The sequence below is a fragment of the Ictalurus punctatus genome, chromosome 10, assembly GCF_001660625.3.
Source record: "Ictalurus punctatus breed USDA103 chromosome 10, Coco_2.0, whole genome shotgun sequence".
In the NCBI taxonomy this organism is placed as follows: Eukaryota; Metazoa; Chordata; class Actinopteri; order Siluriformes; family Ictaluridae; genus Ictalurus; species Ictalurus punctatus.
In genome coordinates, this window is record NC_030425.2 from 4308971 (window position 1) to 4322356 (window position 13386).

A 13386-nucleotide genomic window follows, 5' to 3' on the forward strand; every position below is an offset into this window, starting at 1 on the left:
TGGGATCACTGGATTGAAAGTCTCCAAACTGAGTAATTTTGGCCATTGCACACAAATCAGTAGTGTATAAAACAAAATGCTGAATTGTACCCTATTCAATTTGTCCGGGACCTCAGAAATAACTTGGTATAAAGCTAAGTTTCTGACAAGACAGTTTGTCTATTTCAGCTCACTTTTAAGCCAGAACTTACTTGTTGAGCCACAACTTTGGAAACACTCCCTTGATTAAACTTTTCCCTTTTTCCCTTTAAGTATTGGTAGGTTCTACCGATGTTTGTTGACGTATCAATGGATTCAATGTCTCCCAACTGAGTTGTTTTGGGCAATGCAAACAAAATCGGTACTGTATTAAACAAAAATCAGAAATGGTCCATGTACATCTTGATTGGAATTTTATTCTTAGAGCAAGCAGGAACCTGCCACCATCCGAACTACAGTACGCCAGCCATGTTAGTCAGAATAACCAAAAGTGGGCTCAACATCATGGACCAAAGAATTCAGCCTTGGCCCATGTTCACCTTCAACAGAATTAGCTCCAGAATCATCTTTACAAGAGATGTGAAATGGGATCACTGGATTGAAAGTCTCCAAACTGAGTAATTTTGGCCACTGCACACAAATCAGTAGTGTATAAAACAAAACGCTGAATTGTACCCTGTTCACATTTTCAATTTGTCTGGGACCTCAGAAATAACTTGGTCCAAAGCTAAGTTTCTGACAAGACAGTTTGTCTATTTCAGCTCACTTTTTAGCTAGAACTTGCTTGTTGAGCCACAACTTTGGAAACAGTCTCTTGGTTAAACTTTTCCCTTTTTTTCTTTAAGTATTCGTAGGTTCTACCGATGTTTGTTGACGGATCAATGGATTCAATGTCTCCCAACTGAGTTGTTTTGGGCAATGCAAACAAAATCAGTACTGTATCAAACAAAAATCAGAAATGGTCCATGTACATGTTGATTGGAATTTTATTCTTAGAGCAAGCAGGAACCTGCCACCATCAGAGCTCCAGACTAACATTACCCCAGCCATGTTAGTCAGAATAAGCAAAAGTGGGCTCAACATCATGGACCAAAGAATTCAGCCTTGGCCCATGTTCACCTTCAACAGAATTAGCTACAGAATCATCTTTACAAGAGATGTGAAATGGGATCACTGGATTGAAAGTCTCCAAAAGGAGTAATTTTGGCCATTGCAAACAATTCAGTAGTGTATAAAACAAAACACTGAATTGTACCCTATTCAATTTGTCCGGGACCTCAGAAATAACTTGGTATAAAGCTAAGTTTCTGACAAGACAGTTTGTCTATTTCAGCTCACTTTTTAGCTAGAACTTGCTTGTTGAGCCACAACTTTGGAAACAGTCTCTTGATTAAACTTTTCCCTTTTATCCTTTAAGTATTGGTAGGTTCTACCACTGTTTGTTGACTGATCAATGGATTCAATGTCTCCCAACTGAGTTGTTTTGGGCAATGCAAACAAAATCGGTACTGTATCAAACAAAAATCAGAAATGGTCCATGTACATGTTGATTGGAATTTTATTCTTAGAGCAAGCAGGAACCTGCCACCATCAGAGCTCCAGACTAACAGTACCCCAGCCATGTTAGTCAGAATAAGCAAAAGTGGGCTCAACATCATGGACCAAAGAATTCAGCCTTGGCCCATGTTCACCTTCAACAGAATTAGCTCCAGAATCATCTTTACAAGAGATGTGAAATGGGATCACTGGATTGAAAGTCTCCAAACTGAGTAATTTTGGCCACTGCACACAAATCAGTAGTGTATAAAACAAAACACTGAATTGTACCCTATTCACATTTTCAATTTGTCTGGGACCTCAGAAATAACTTGGTACAAGGCTAATTTTCTGCCAAGACAGTTTGTCTATTTCAGCTCACTTTTTAGCTAGAACTTGCTTGTTGAGCCACAACTTTGGAAACACTCCCTTGATTAAACTTTTCCCTTTTTCCCTTTAAGTATTGGTAGGTTCTACCGATGTTTGTTGACGTATCAATGGATTCAATGTCTCCCAACTGAGTTGTTTTGGGCAATGCAAACAAAATCGGTACTGTATTAAACAAAAATCAGAAATGGTCCATGTACATCTTGATTGGAATTTTATTCTTAGAGCAAGCAGGAACCTGCCACCATCAGAACTACAGTACCCCAGCCATGTTAGTCAGAATAAGCAAAAGTGGGCTCAACATCATGGACCAAAGAATTCAGCCTTGGCCCATGTTCACCTTCAACAGAATTAGCTCCAGAATCATCTTTACAAGAGATGTGAAATGGGATCACTGGATTGAAAGTCTCCAAACTGAGTAATTTTGGCCATTGCACACAAATCAGTAGTGTATAAAACAAAACGCTGAATTGTACCCTATTCAATTTGTCTGGGACCTCAGAAATAACTTGGTATAAAGCTAAGTTTCTGACAAGACAGTTTGTCTATTTCAGCTCACTTTTAAGCTAGAACTTGCTTGTTGAGCCACAACTTTGGAAACAGTCTCTTGATTAAACTTTTCCCTTTTTTTCTTTAAGTATTCGTAGGTTCTACCGATGTTTGTTGATGGATCAATGGATTCAATGTCTCCCAACTGAGTTGTTTTGGGCAATGCAAACAAAATCGGTACTGTATCAAACAAAAATCAGAAATGGTCCATGTACATGTTGATTGGAATTTTATTCTTAGAGCAAGCAGGAACCTGCCACCATCAGAGCTCCAGACTAACAGTACCCCAGCCATGTTAGTCAGAATAAGCAAAAGTGGGCTCAACATCATGGACCAAAGAATTCAGCCTTGGCCCATGTTCACCTTCAACAGAATTAGCTCCAGAATCATCTTTACAAGAGATGTGAAATGGGATCACTGGATTGAAAGTCTCCAAACTGAGTAATTTTGGCCATTGCACACAAATCAGTAGTGTATAAAACAAAACGCTGAATTGTACCCTATTCAATTTGTCTGGGACCTCAGAAATAACTTGGTATAAAGCTAGGTTTCTGACAAGACAGTTTGTCTATTTCAGCTCACTTTTAAGCTAGAACTTGCTTGTTGAGCCACAACTTTGGAAACAGTCTCTTGATTAAACTTTTCCCTTTTTTTCTTTAAGTATTGGTAGGTTCTACCGATGTTTGTTGACGGATCCATGGATTCAATGTCTCCCAACTGAGTTGTTTTGGGCAATGCAAACAAAATCGGTACTGTATCAAACAAAAATCAGAAATGGTCCATGTACATGTTGATTGGAATTTTATTCTTAGAGCAAGCAGGAACCTGCCACCATCAGAGCTCCAGACTAACAGTACCCCAGCCATGTTAGTCAGAATAAGCAAAAGTGGGCTCAACATCATGGACCAAAGAATTCAGCCTTGGCCCATGTTCACCTTCAACAGAATTAGCTCCAGAATCATCTTTACAAGAGATGTGAAATGGGATCACTGGATTGAAAGTCTCCAAACTGAGTAATTTTGGCCACTGCACACAAATCAGTAGTGTATAAAACAAAACACTGAATTGTACCCTATTCACATTTTCAATTTGTCTGGGACCTCAGAAATAACTTGGTACAAGGCTAATTTTCTGCCAAGACAGTTTGTCTATTTCAGCTCACTTTTTAGCTAGAACTTGCTTGTTGAGCCACAACTTTGGAAACACTCCCTTGATTAAACTTTTCCCTTTTTCCCTTTAAGTATTGGTAGGTTCTACCGATGTTTGTTGACGTATCAATGGATTCAATGTCTCCCAACTGAGTTGTTTTGGGCAATGCAAACAAAATCGGTACTGTATTAAACAAAAATCAGAAATGGTCCATGTACATCTTGATTGGAATTTTATTCTTAGAGCAAGCAGGAACCTGCCACCATCAGAACTACAGTACCCCAGCCATGTTAGTCAGAATAAGCAAAAGTGGGCTCAACATCATGGACCAAAGAATTCAGCCTTGGCCCATGTTCACCTTCAACAGAATTAGCTCCAGAATCATCTTTACAAGAGATGTGAAATGGGATCACTGGATTGAAAGTCTCCAAACTGAGTAATTTTGGCCATTGCACACAAATCAGTAGTGTATAAAACAAAACGCTGAATTGTACCCTATTCAATTTGTCTGGGACCTCAGAAATAACTTGGTATAAAGCTAAGTTTCTGACAAGACAGTTTGTCTATTTCAGCTCACTTTTAAGCTAGAACTTGCTTGTTGAGCCACAACTTTGGAAACAGTCTCTTGATTAAACTTTTCCCTTTTTTTCTTTAAGTATTCGTAGGTTCTACCGATGTTTGTTGATGGATCAATGGATTCAATGTCTCCCAACTGAGTTGTTTTGGGCAATGCAAACAAAATCGGTACTGTATCAAACAAAAATCAGAAATGGTCCATGTACATGTTGATTGGAATTTTATTCTTAGAGCAAGCAGGAACCTGCCACCATCAGAGCTCCAGACTAACAGTACCCCAGCCATGTTAGTCAGAATAAGCAAAAGTGGGCTCAACATCATGGACCAAAGAATTCAGCCTTGGCCCATGTTCACCTTCAACAGAATTAGCTCCAGAATCATCTTTACAAGAGATGTGAAATGGGATCACTGGATTGAAAGTCTCCAAACTGAGTAATTTTGGCCATTGCACACAAATCAGTAGTGTATAAAACAAAACGCTGAATTGTACCCTATTCAATTTGTCTGGGACCTCAGAAATAACTTGGTATAAAGCTAGGTTTCTGACAAGACAGTTTGTCTATTTCAGCTCACTTTTAAGCTAGAACTTGCTTGTTGAGCCACAACTTTGGAAACAGTCTCTTGATTAAACTTTTCCCTTTTTTTCTTTAAGTATTGGTAGGTTCTACCGATGTTTGTTGACGGATCCATGGATTCAATGTCTCCCAACTGAGTTGTTTTGGGCAATGCAAACAAAATCAGTACTGTATCAAACAAAAATCAGAAATGGTCCATGTACATGTTGATTGGAATTTTATTCTTAGAGCAAGCAGGAACCTGCCACCATCAGAGCTGCAGTACCCCAGCCATGTTAGTCAGAATAAGCAAATGTGGGCTCAACATCATGGACCAAAAAAGCTAAGTTTCTGACAAGACAGTTTGTCTAGTTGCATAAAGGCACCTATGCTTACTCTTGTCAGGTTCCACTGAGATTTGAACTCAGATCACTGGATTCAGAGTCCAGAGTGCTAACCATTACACCATGGAACCAAGCTGTTTCACTGATTGTGTTTTTTTTCCAGGCAATTACAGCCACATACTGGCCAAGCAGCAATTTTGTTATCAGGCTTCTGGCAAGCAGCTACTACCTAAAAGGACAGTGATTATGCCGCTGTCATCAAGATACCAAGAACAATGCCAAAACCTGGGATTGAACCAGGGTCCTTCAAATCTTCAGTCTGACGCTCTCCCAACTGAGCTATTTCGGCACATTTTTAAGCCACAACTTACTTGCTGAGCCACAACTTTGGAAACAGTCTCTTGATTAAACTTTTCCCTTTTTTTCTTTAAGTATTCGTAGGTTCTACCGATGTTTGTTGACGGATCAATGGATTCAATGTCTCCCAACTGAGTTGTTTTGGGCAATGCAAACAAAATCAGTACTGTATCAAACAAAAATCAGAAATGGTCCATGTACATCTTGATTGGAATTTTATTCTTAGAGCAAGCAGGAACCTGCCACCATCAGAGCTCCAGACTAACAGTACCCCAGCCATGTTAGTCAGAATAAGCAAAAGTGGGCTCAACATCATGGACCAAAGAATTCAGCCTTGGCCCATGTTCACCTTCAACAGAATTAGCTCCAGAATCATCTTTACAAGAGATGTGAAATGGGATCACTGGATTGAAAGTCTCCAAACTGAGTAATTTTGGCCATTGCACACAAATCAGTAGTGTATAAAACAAAACGCTGAATTGTACCCTATTCAATTTGTCTGGGACCTCAGAAATAACTTGGTATAAAGCTAAGTTTCTGACAAGACAGTTTGTCTATTTCAGCTCACTTTTAAGCTAGAACTTGCTTGTTGAGCCACAACTTTGGAAACACTCACTTGATTAAACTTTTCCCTTTTTTCCTTTAAGTATTGGTAGGTTCTACCGATGTTTGTTGACGGATCAATGGATTCAATGTCTCCCAACTGAGTTGTTTTGGGCAATGCAAACAAAATCGGTACTGTATCAAACAAAAATCAGAAATGGTCCATGTACATGTTGATTGGAATTTTATTCTTAGAGCAAGCAGGAACCTGCCACCATCAGAGTTCCAGTACCCCAGCCATGTTAGTCAGAATAAGCAAATGTGGGCTCAACATCATGGACCAAAAAAGCTAAGTTTCTGACAAGACAGTTTGTCTAGTTGCATAAAGGCACCTATGCTAACTCTTGTCAGGTTCCACTGAGATTTGAACTCAGATCACTGGATTCAGAGTCCAGAGTGCTAACCATTACACCATGGAACCAAGCTGTTTCACTGATTGTGTTTTTTTTCCAGGCAATTACAGCCACATACTGGCCAAGCAGCAATTTTGTTATCAGGCTTCTGGCAAGCAGCTACTACCTAAAAGGCCAGTGATTATGCCGCTGTCATCAAGATACCAAGAACAATGCCGAAACCCGGGATTGAACCAGGGACCTTCAGATCTTCAGTCTGACGCTCTCCCAACTGAGCTATTTCGGCTCATTTTTAAGCCACAACTTACTTGCTGAGCCACAACTTTGGAAACACTCACTTGATTAAACTTTTCCCTTTTTCCCTTTAAGTATTCGTAGGTTCTACCGATGTTTGTTGACGGATCAATGGATTCAATGTCTCCCAACTGAGTTGTTTTGGGCAATGCAAACAAAATCAGTACTGTATCAAACAAAAATCAGAAATGGTCCATGTACATCTTGATTGGAATTTTATTCTTAGAGCAAGCAGGAACCTGCCACCATCAGAGCTCCAGACTAACATTACCGCAGCCATGTTAGTCAGAATAAGCAAAAGTGGGCTCAACATCATGGACCAAAGAATTCAGCCTTGGCCCATGTTCACCTTCAACAGAATTACCTACAGAATCATCTTTACAAGAGATGTGAAATGGGATCACTGGATTGAAAGTCTCCAAACTGAGTAATTTTGGCCATTGCAAACAATTCAGTAGTGTATAAAACAAAACACTGAATTGTACCCTATTCAATTTGTCTGGGACCTCAGAAATAACTTGGTATAAAGCTAAGTTTCTGACAAGACAGTTTGTCTATTTCAGCTCACTTTTAAGCTAGAACTTGCTTGTTGAGCCACAACTTTGGAAACAGTCTCTTGATTAAACTTTTCCCTTTTTTTCTTTAAGTATTGGTAGGTTCTACCGATGTTTGTTGACGGATCAATGGATTCAATGTCTCCCAACTGAGTTGTTTTGGGCAATGCAAACAAAATCGGTACTGTATCAAACAAAAATCAGAAATGGTCCATGTACATGTTGATTGGAATTTTATTCTTAGAGCAAGCAGGAACCTGCCACCATCAGAGCTCCAGACTAACAGTACCCCAGCCATGTTAGTCAGAATAAGCAAATGTGGGCTCAACATCATGGACCAAAAAAGCTAAGTTTCTGACAAGACAGTTTGTCTAGTTGCATAAAGGCACCTATGCTAACTCTTGTCAGGTTCCACTGAGATTTGAACTCAGATCACTGGATTCAGAGTCCAGAGTGCTAACCATTACACCATGGAACCAAGCTGTTTCACTGATTGTGTTTTTTTTCCAGGCAATTACAGCCACATACTGGCCAAGCAGCAATTTTGTTATCAGGCTTCTGGCAAGCAGCTACTACCTAAAAGGACAGTGATTATGCCGCTGTCATCAAGATACCAAGAACAATGCCAAAACCTGGGATTGAACCAGGGTCCTTCAAATCTTCAGTCTGACGCTCTCCCAACTGAGCTATTTCGGCACATTTTTAAGCCAGAACTTACTTGCTGAGCCACAACTTTGGAAACAGTCTCTTGATTAAACTTTTCCCTTTTTTTCTTTAAGTATTCGTAGGTTCTACCGATGTTTGTTGACGGATCAATGGATTCAATGTCTCCCAACTGAGTTGTTTTGGGCAATGCAAACAAAATCAGTACTGTATCAAACAAAAATCAGAAATGGTCCATGTACATCTTGATTGGAATTTTATTCTTAGAGCAAGCAGGAACCTGCCACCATCAGAGCTCCAGACTAACAGTACCCCAGCCATGTTAGTCAGAATAAGCAAAAGTGGGCTCAACATCATGGACCAAAGAATTCAGCCTTGGCCCATGTTCACCTTCAACAGAATTAGCTCCAGAATCATCTTTACAAGAGATGTGAAATGGGATCACTGGATTGAAAGTCTCCAAACTGAGTAATTTTGGCCATTGCACACAAATCAGTAGTGTATAAAACAAAACGCTGAATTGTACCCTATTCAATTTGTCTGGGACCTCAGAAATAACTTGGTATAAAGCTAAGTTTCTGACAAGACAGTTTGTCTATTTCAGCTCACTTTTAAGCTAGAACTTGCTTGTTGAGCCACAACTTTGGAAACACTCACTTGATTAAACTTTTCCCTTTTTTCCTTTAAGTATTGGTAGGTTCTACCGATGTTTGTTGACGGATCAATGGATTCAATGTCTCCCAACTGAGTTGTTTTGGGCAATGCAAACAAAATCAGTACTGTATCAAACAAAAATCAGAAATGGTCCATGTACATGTTGATTGGAATTTTATTCTTAGAGCAAGCAGGAACCTGCCACCATCAGAGCTCCAGTACCCCAGCCATGTTAGTCAGAATAAGCAAATGTGGGCTCAACATCATGGACCAAAAAAGCTAAGTTTCTGACAAGACAGTTTGTCTAGTTGCATAAAGGCACCTATGCTAACTCTTGTCAGGTTCCACTGAGATTTGAACTCAGATCACTGGATTCAGAGTCCAGAGTGCTAACCATTACACCATGGAACCAAGCTGTTTCACTGATTGTGTTTTTTTTCCAGGCAATTACAGCCACATACTGGCCAAGCAGCAATTTTGTTATCAGGCTTCTGGCAAGCAGCTACTACCTAAAAGGCCAGTGATTATGCCGCTGTCATCAAGATACCAAGAACAATGCCGAAACCCGGGATTGAACCAGGGACCTTCAGATCTTCAGTCTGACGCTCTCCCAACTGAGCTATTTCGGCACATTTTTAAGCTAGAACTTACTTGTTGAGCCACAACTTTGGAAACACTCCCTTGATTAAACTTTTCCCTCTTTCCCTTTAAGTATTGGTAGGTTCTACCGATGTTTGTTGACGGATCAATGGATTCAATGTCTCCCAACTGAGTTGTTTTGGGCAATGCAAACAAAATCGGTACTGTATCAAACAAAAATCAGAAATGGTCCATGTACATCTTGATTGGAATTTTATTCTTAGAGCAAGCAGGAACCTGCCACCATCAGAGCTCCAGACTAACAGTACCCCAGCCATGTTAGTCAGAATAAGCAAAAGTGGGCTCAACATCATGGACCAAAGAATTCAGCCTTGGCCCATGTTCACCATCAACAGAATTAGCTCCAGAATCATCTTTACAAGAGATGTGAAATGGGATCACTGGATTGAAAGTCTCCAAACTGAGTAATTTTGGCCACTGCACACAAATCAGTAGTGTATAAAACAAAACGCTGAATTGTACCCTGTTCACATTTTCAATTTGTCTGGGACCTCAGAAATAACTTGGTCCAAAGCTAAGTTTCTGACAAGACAGTTTGTCTATTTCAGCTCACTTTTTAGCTAGAACTTGCTTGTTGAGCCACAACTTTGGAAACAGTCTCTTGGTTAAACTTTTCCCTTTTTTTCTTTAAGTATTCGTAGGTTCTACCGATGTTTGTTGACGGATCAATGGATTCAATGTCTCCCAACTGAGTTGTTTTGGGCAATGCAAACAAAATCAGTACTGTATCAAACAAAAATCAGAAATGGTCCATGTACATCTTGATTGGAATTTTATTCTTAGAGCAAGCAGGAACCTGCCACCATCAGAGCTCCAGACTAACATTACCGCAGCCATGTTAGTCAGAATAAGCAAAAGTGGGCTCAACATCATGGACCAAAGAATTCAGCCTTGGCCCATGTTCACCTTCAACAGAATTACCTACAGAATCATCTTTACAAGAGATGTGAAATGGGATCACTGGATTGAAAGTCTCCAAACTGAGTAATTTTGGCCATTGCAAACAATTCAGTAGTGTATAAAACAAAACACTGAATTGTACCCTATTCAATTTGTCTGGGACCTCAGAAATAACTTGGTATAAAGCTAAGTTTCTGACAAGACAGTTTGTCTATTTCAGCTCACTTTTAAGCTAGAACTTGCTTGTTGAGCCACAACTTTGGAAACAGTCTCTTGATTAAACTTTTCCCTTTTTTTCTTTAAGTATTCGTAGGTTCTACCGATGTTTGTTGACGGATCCATGGATTCAATGTCTCCCAACTGAGTTGTTTTGGGCAATGCAAACAAAATCGGTACTGTATCAAACAAAAATCAGAAATGGTCCATGTACATCTTGATTGGAATTTTATTCTTAGAGCAAGCAGGAACCTGCCACCATCAGAGCTCCAGACTAACATTACCCCAGCCATGTTAGTCAGAATAAGCAAAAGTGGGCTCAACATCATGGACCAAAGAATTCAGCCTTGGCCCATGTTCACCTTCAACAGAATTAGCTCCAGAATCATCTTTACAAGAGATGTGAAATGGGATCACTGGATTGAAAGTCTCCAAACTGAGTAATTTTGGCCATTGCACACAAATCAGTAGTGTATAAAACAAAACGCTGAATTGTACCCTATTCAATTTGTCTGGGACCTCAGAAATAACTTCGTATAAAGCTAAGTTTCTGACAAGACAGTTTGTCTATTTCAGCTCACTTTTTAGCTAGAACTTGCTTGTTGAGCCACAACTTTGGAAACAGTCTCTTGATTAAACTTTTCCCTTTTTTTCTTTAAGTATTCGTAGGTTCTACCGATGTTTGTTGACGGATCAATGGATTCTATGTCTCCCAACTGAGTTGTTTTGGGCAATGCAAACAAAATCGGTACTGTATCAAACAAAAATCAGAAATGGTCCATGTACATCTTGATTGGAATTTTATTCTTAGAGCAAGCAGGAACCTGCCACCATCAGAGCTCCAGACTAACAGTACCCCAGCCATGTTAGTCAGAATAAGCAAAAGTGGGCTCAACATCATGGACCAAAGAATTCAGCCTTGGCCCATGTTCACCATCAACAGAATTAGCTCCAGAATCATCTTTACAAGAGATGTGAAATGGGATCACTGGATTGAAAGTCTCCAAACTGAGTAATTTTGGCCATTGCACACAAATCAGTAGTGTATAAAACAAAATGCTGAATTGTACCCTATTCAATTTGTCCGGGACCTCAGAAATAACTTGGTATAAAGCTAAGTTTCTGACAAGACAGTTTGTCTATTTCAGCTCACTTTTAAGCCAGAACTTACTTGTTGAGCCACAACTTTGGAAACACTCCCTTGATTAAACTTTTCCCTTTTTCCCTTTAAGTATTGGTAGGTTCTACCGATGTTTGTTGACGTATCAATGGATTCAATGTCTCCCAACTGAGTTGTTTTGGGCAATGCAAACAAAATCGGTACTGTATTAAACAAAAATCAGAAATGGTCCATGTACATCTTGATTGGAATTTTATTCTTAGAGCAAGCAGGAACCTGCCACCATCAGAACTACAGTACCCCAGCCATGTTAGTCAGAATAACCAAAAGTGGGCTCAACATCATGGACCAAAGAATTCAGCCTTGGCCCATGTTCACCTTCAACAGAATTAGCTCCAGAATCATCTTTACAAGAGATGTGAAATGGGATCACTGGATTGAAAGTCTCCAAACTGAGTAATTTTGGACACTGCACACAAATCAGTAGTGTACAAAACAAAACGCTGAATTGTACCCTGTTCACATTTTCAATTTGTCTGGGACCTCAGAAATAAATTGGTCCAAAGCTAAGTTTCTGACAAGACAGTTTGTCTATTTCAGCTCACTTTTTAGCTAGAACTTGCTTGTTGAGCCAGAACTTTGGAAACAGTCTCTTGGTTAAACTTTTCCCTTTTTTTCTTTAAGTATTCGTAGGTTCTACCGATGTTTGTTGACGGATCAATGGATTCAATGTCTCCCAACTGAGTTGTTTTGGGCAATGCAAACAAAATCAGTACTGTATCAAACAAAAATCAGAAATGGTCCATGTACATGTTGATTGGAATTTTATTCTTAGAGCAAGCAGGAACCTGCCACCATCAGAGCTCCAGACTAACATTACCCCAGCCATGTTAGTCAGAATAAGCAAAAGTGGGCTCAACATCATGGACCAAAGAATTCAGCCTTGGCCCATGTTCACCTTCAACAGAATTAGCTCCAGAATCATCTTTACAAGAGATGTGAAATGGGATCACTGGATTGAAAGTCTCCAAACTGAGTAATTTTGGCCATTGCAAACAATTCAGTAGTGTATAAAACAAAACACTGAATTGTACCCTATTCAATTTGTCTGGGACCTCAGAAATAACTTGGTATAAAGCTAAGTTTCTGACAAGACAGTTTGTCTATTTCAGCTCACTTTTAAGCTAGAACTTGCTTGTTGAGCCACAACTTTGGAAACAGTCTCTTGATTAAACTTTTCCCTTTTTTTCTTTAAGTATTCGTAGGTTCTACCGATGTTTGTTGACGGATCAATGGATTCTATGTCTCCCAACTGAGTTGTTTTGGGCAATGCAAACAAAATCGGTACTGTATCAAACAAAAATCAGAAATGGTCCATGTACATCTTGATTGGAATTTTATTCTTAGAGCAAGCAGGAACCTGCCACCATCAGAGCTCCAGACTAACAGTACCCCAGCCATGTTAGTCAGAATAAGCAAAAGTGGGCTCAACATCATGGACCAAAGAATTCAGCCTTGGCCCATGTTCACCGTCAACAGAATTAGCTCCAGAATCATCTTTACAAGAGATGTGAAATGGGATCACTGGATTGAAAGTCTCCAAACTGAGTAATTTTGGACACTGCACACAAATCAGTAGTGTATAAAACAAAACACTGAATTGTACCCTATTCACATTTTCAATTTGTCTGGGACCTCAGAAATAACTTGGTACAAGGCTAATTTTCTGCCAAGACAGTTTGTCTATTTCAGCTCACTTTTTAGCTAGAACTTGCTTGTTGAGCCACAACTTTGGAAACAGTCTCTTGATTAAACTTTTCCCTTTTTTTCTTTAAGTATTCGTAGGTTCTACCGATGTTTGTTGACGGATCAATGGATTCAATGTCTCCCAACTGAGTTGTTTTGGGCAATGCAAACAAAATCAGTACTGTATCAAAC

General features: G+C 39.5%; 8 non-coding genes across 8 annotated transcripts; all 8 read right to left on the bottom strand.

Moving 5' to 3' along the window:
* Positions 1-5133: 5133 nt before the first annotated feature.
* On the bottom strand, positions 5134-5205 carry trnaq-cug (transfer RNA glutamine (anticodon CUG)). Its single transcript has one exon. It is a non-coding gene; the product is annotated as a tRNA-Gln (tRNA).
* Positions 5206-5350: 145 nt separating this feature from the next.
* trnaf-gaa (transfer RNA phenylalanine (anticodon GAA)) lies at positions 5351-5423 on the bottom strand. The gene has a single exon. It is a non-coding gene; the product is annotated as a tRNA-Phe (tRNA).
* A 960-nt stretch (positions 5424-6383) lies between these two features.
* trnaq-cug (transfer RNA glutamine (anticodon CUG)) lies at positions 6384-6455 on the bottom strand. The gene has a single exon. It is a non-coding gene; the product is annotated as a tRNA-Gln (tRNA).
* A 145-nt stretch (positions 6456-6600) lies between these two features.
* On the bottom strand, positions 6601-6673 carry trnaf-gaa (transfer RNA phenylalanine (anticodon GAA)). The gene has a single exon. It is a non-coding gene; the product is annotated as a tRNA-Phe (tRNA).
* Positions 6674-7641: 968 nt separating this feature from the next.
* Positions 7642-7713, bottom strand: trnaq-cug (transfer RNA glutamine (anticodon CUG)). The gene has a single exon. It is a non-coding gene; the product is annotated as a tRNA-Gln (tRNA).
* A 145-nt stretch (positions 7714-7858) lies between these two features.
* trnaf-gaa (transfer RNA phenylalanine (anticodon GAA)) lies at positions 7859-7931 on the bottom strand. The gene has a single exon. It is a non-coding gene; the product is annotated as a tRNA-Phe (tRNA).
* A 960-nt stretch (positions 7932-8891) lies between these two features.
* trnaq-cug (transfer RNA glutamine (anticodon CUG)) lies at positions 8892-8963 on the bottom strand. Its single transcript has one exon. It is a non-coding gene; the product is annotated as a tRNA-Gln (tRNA).
* A 145-nt stretch (positions 8964-9108) lies between these two features.
* Positions 9109-9181, bottom strand: trnaf-gaa (transfer RNA phenylalanine (anticodon GAA)). The gene has a single exon. It is a non-coding gene; the product is annotated as a tRNA-Phe (tRNA).
* Between the last annotated feature and the right edge of the window lie 4205 nt (positions 9182-13386).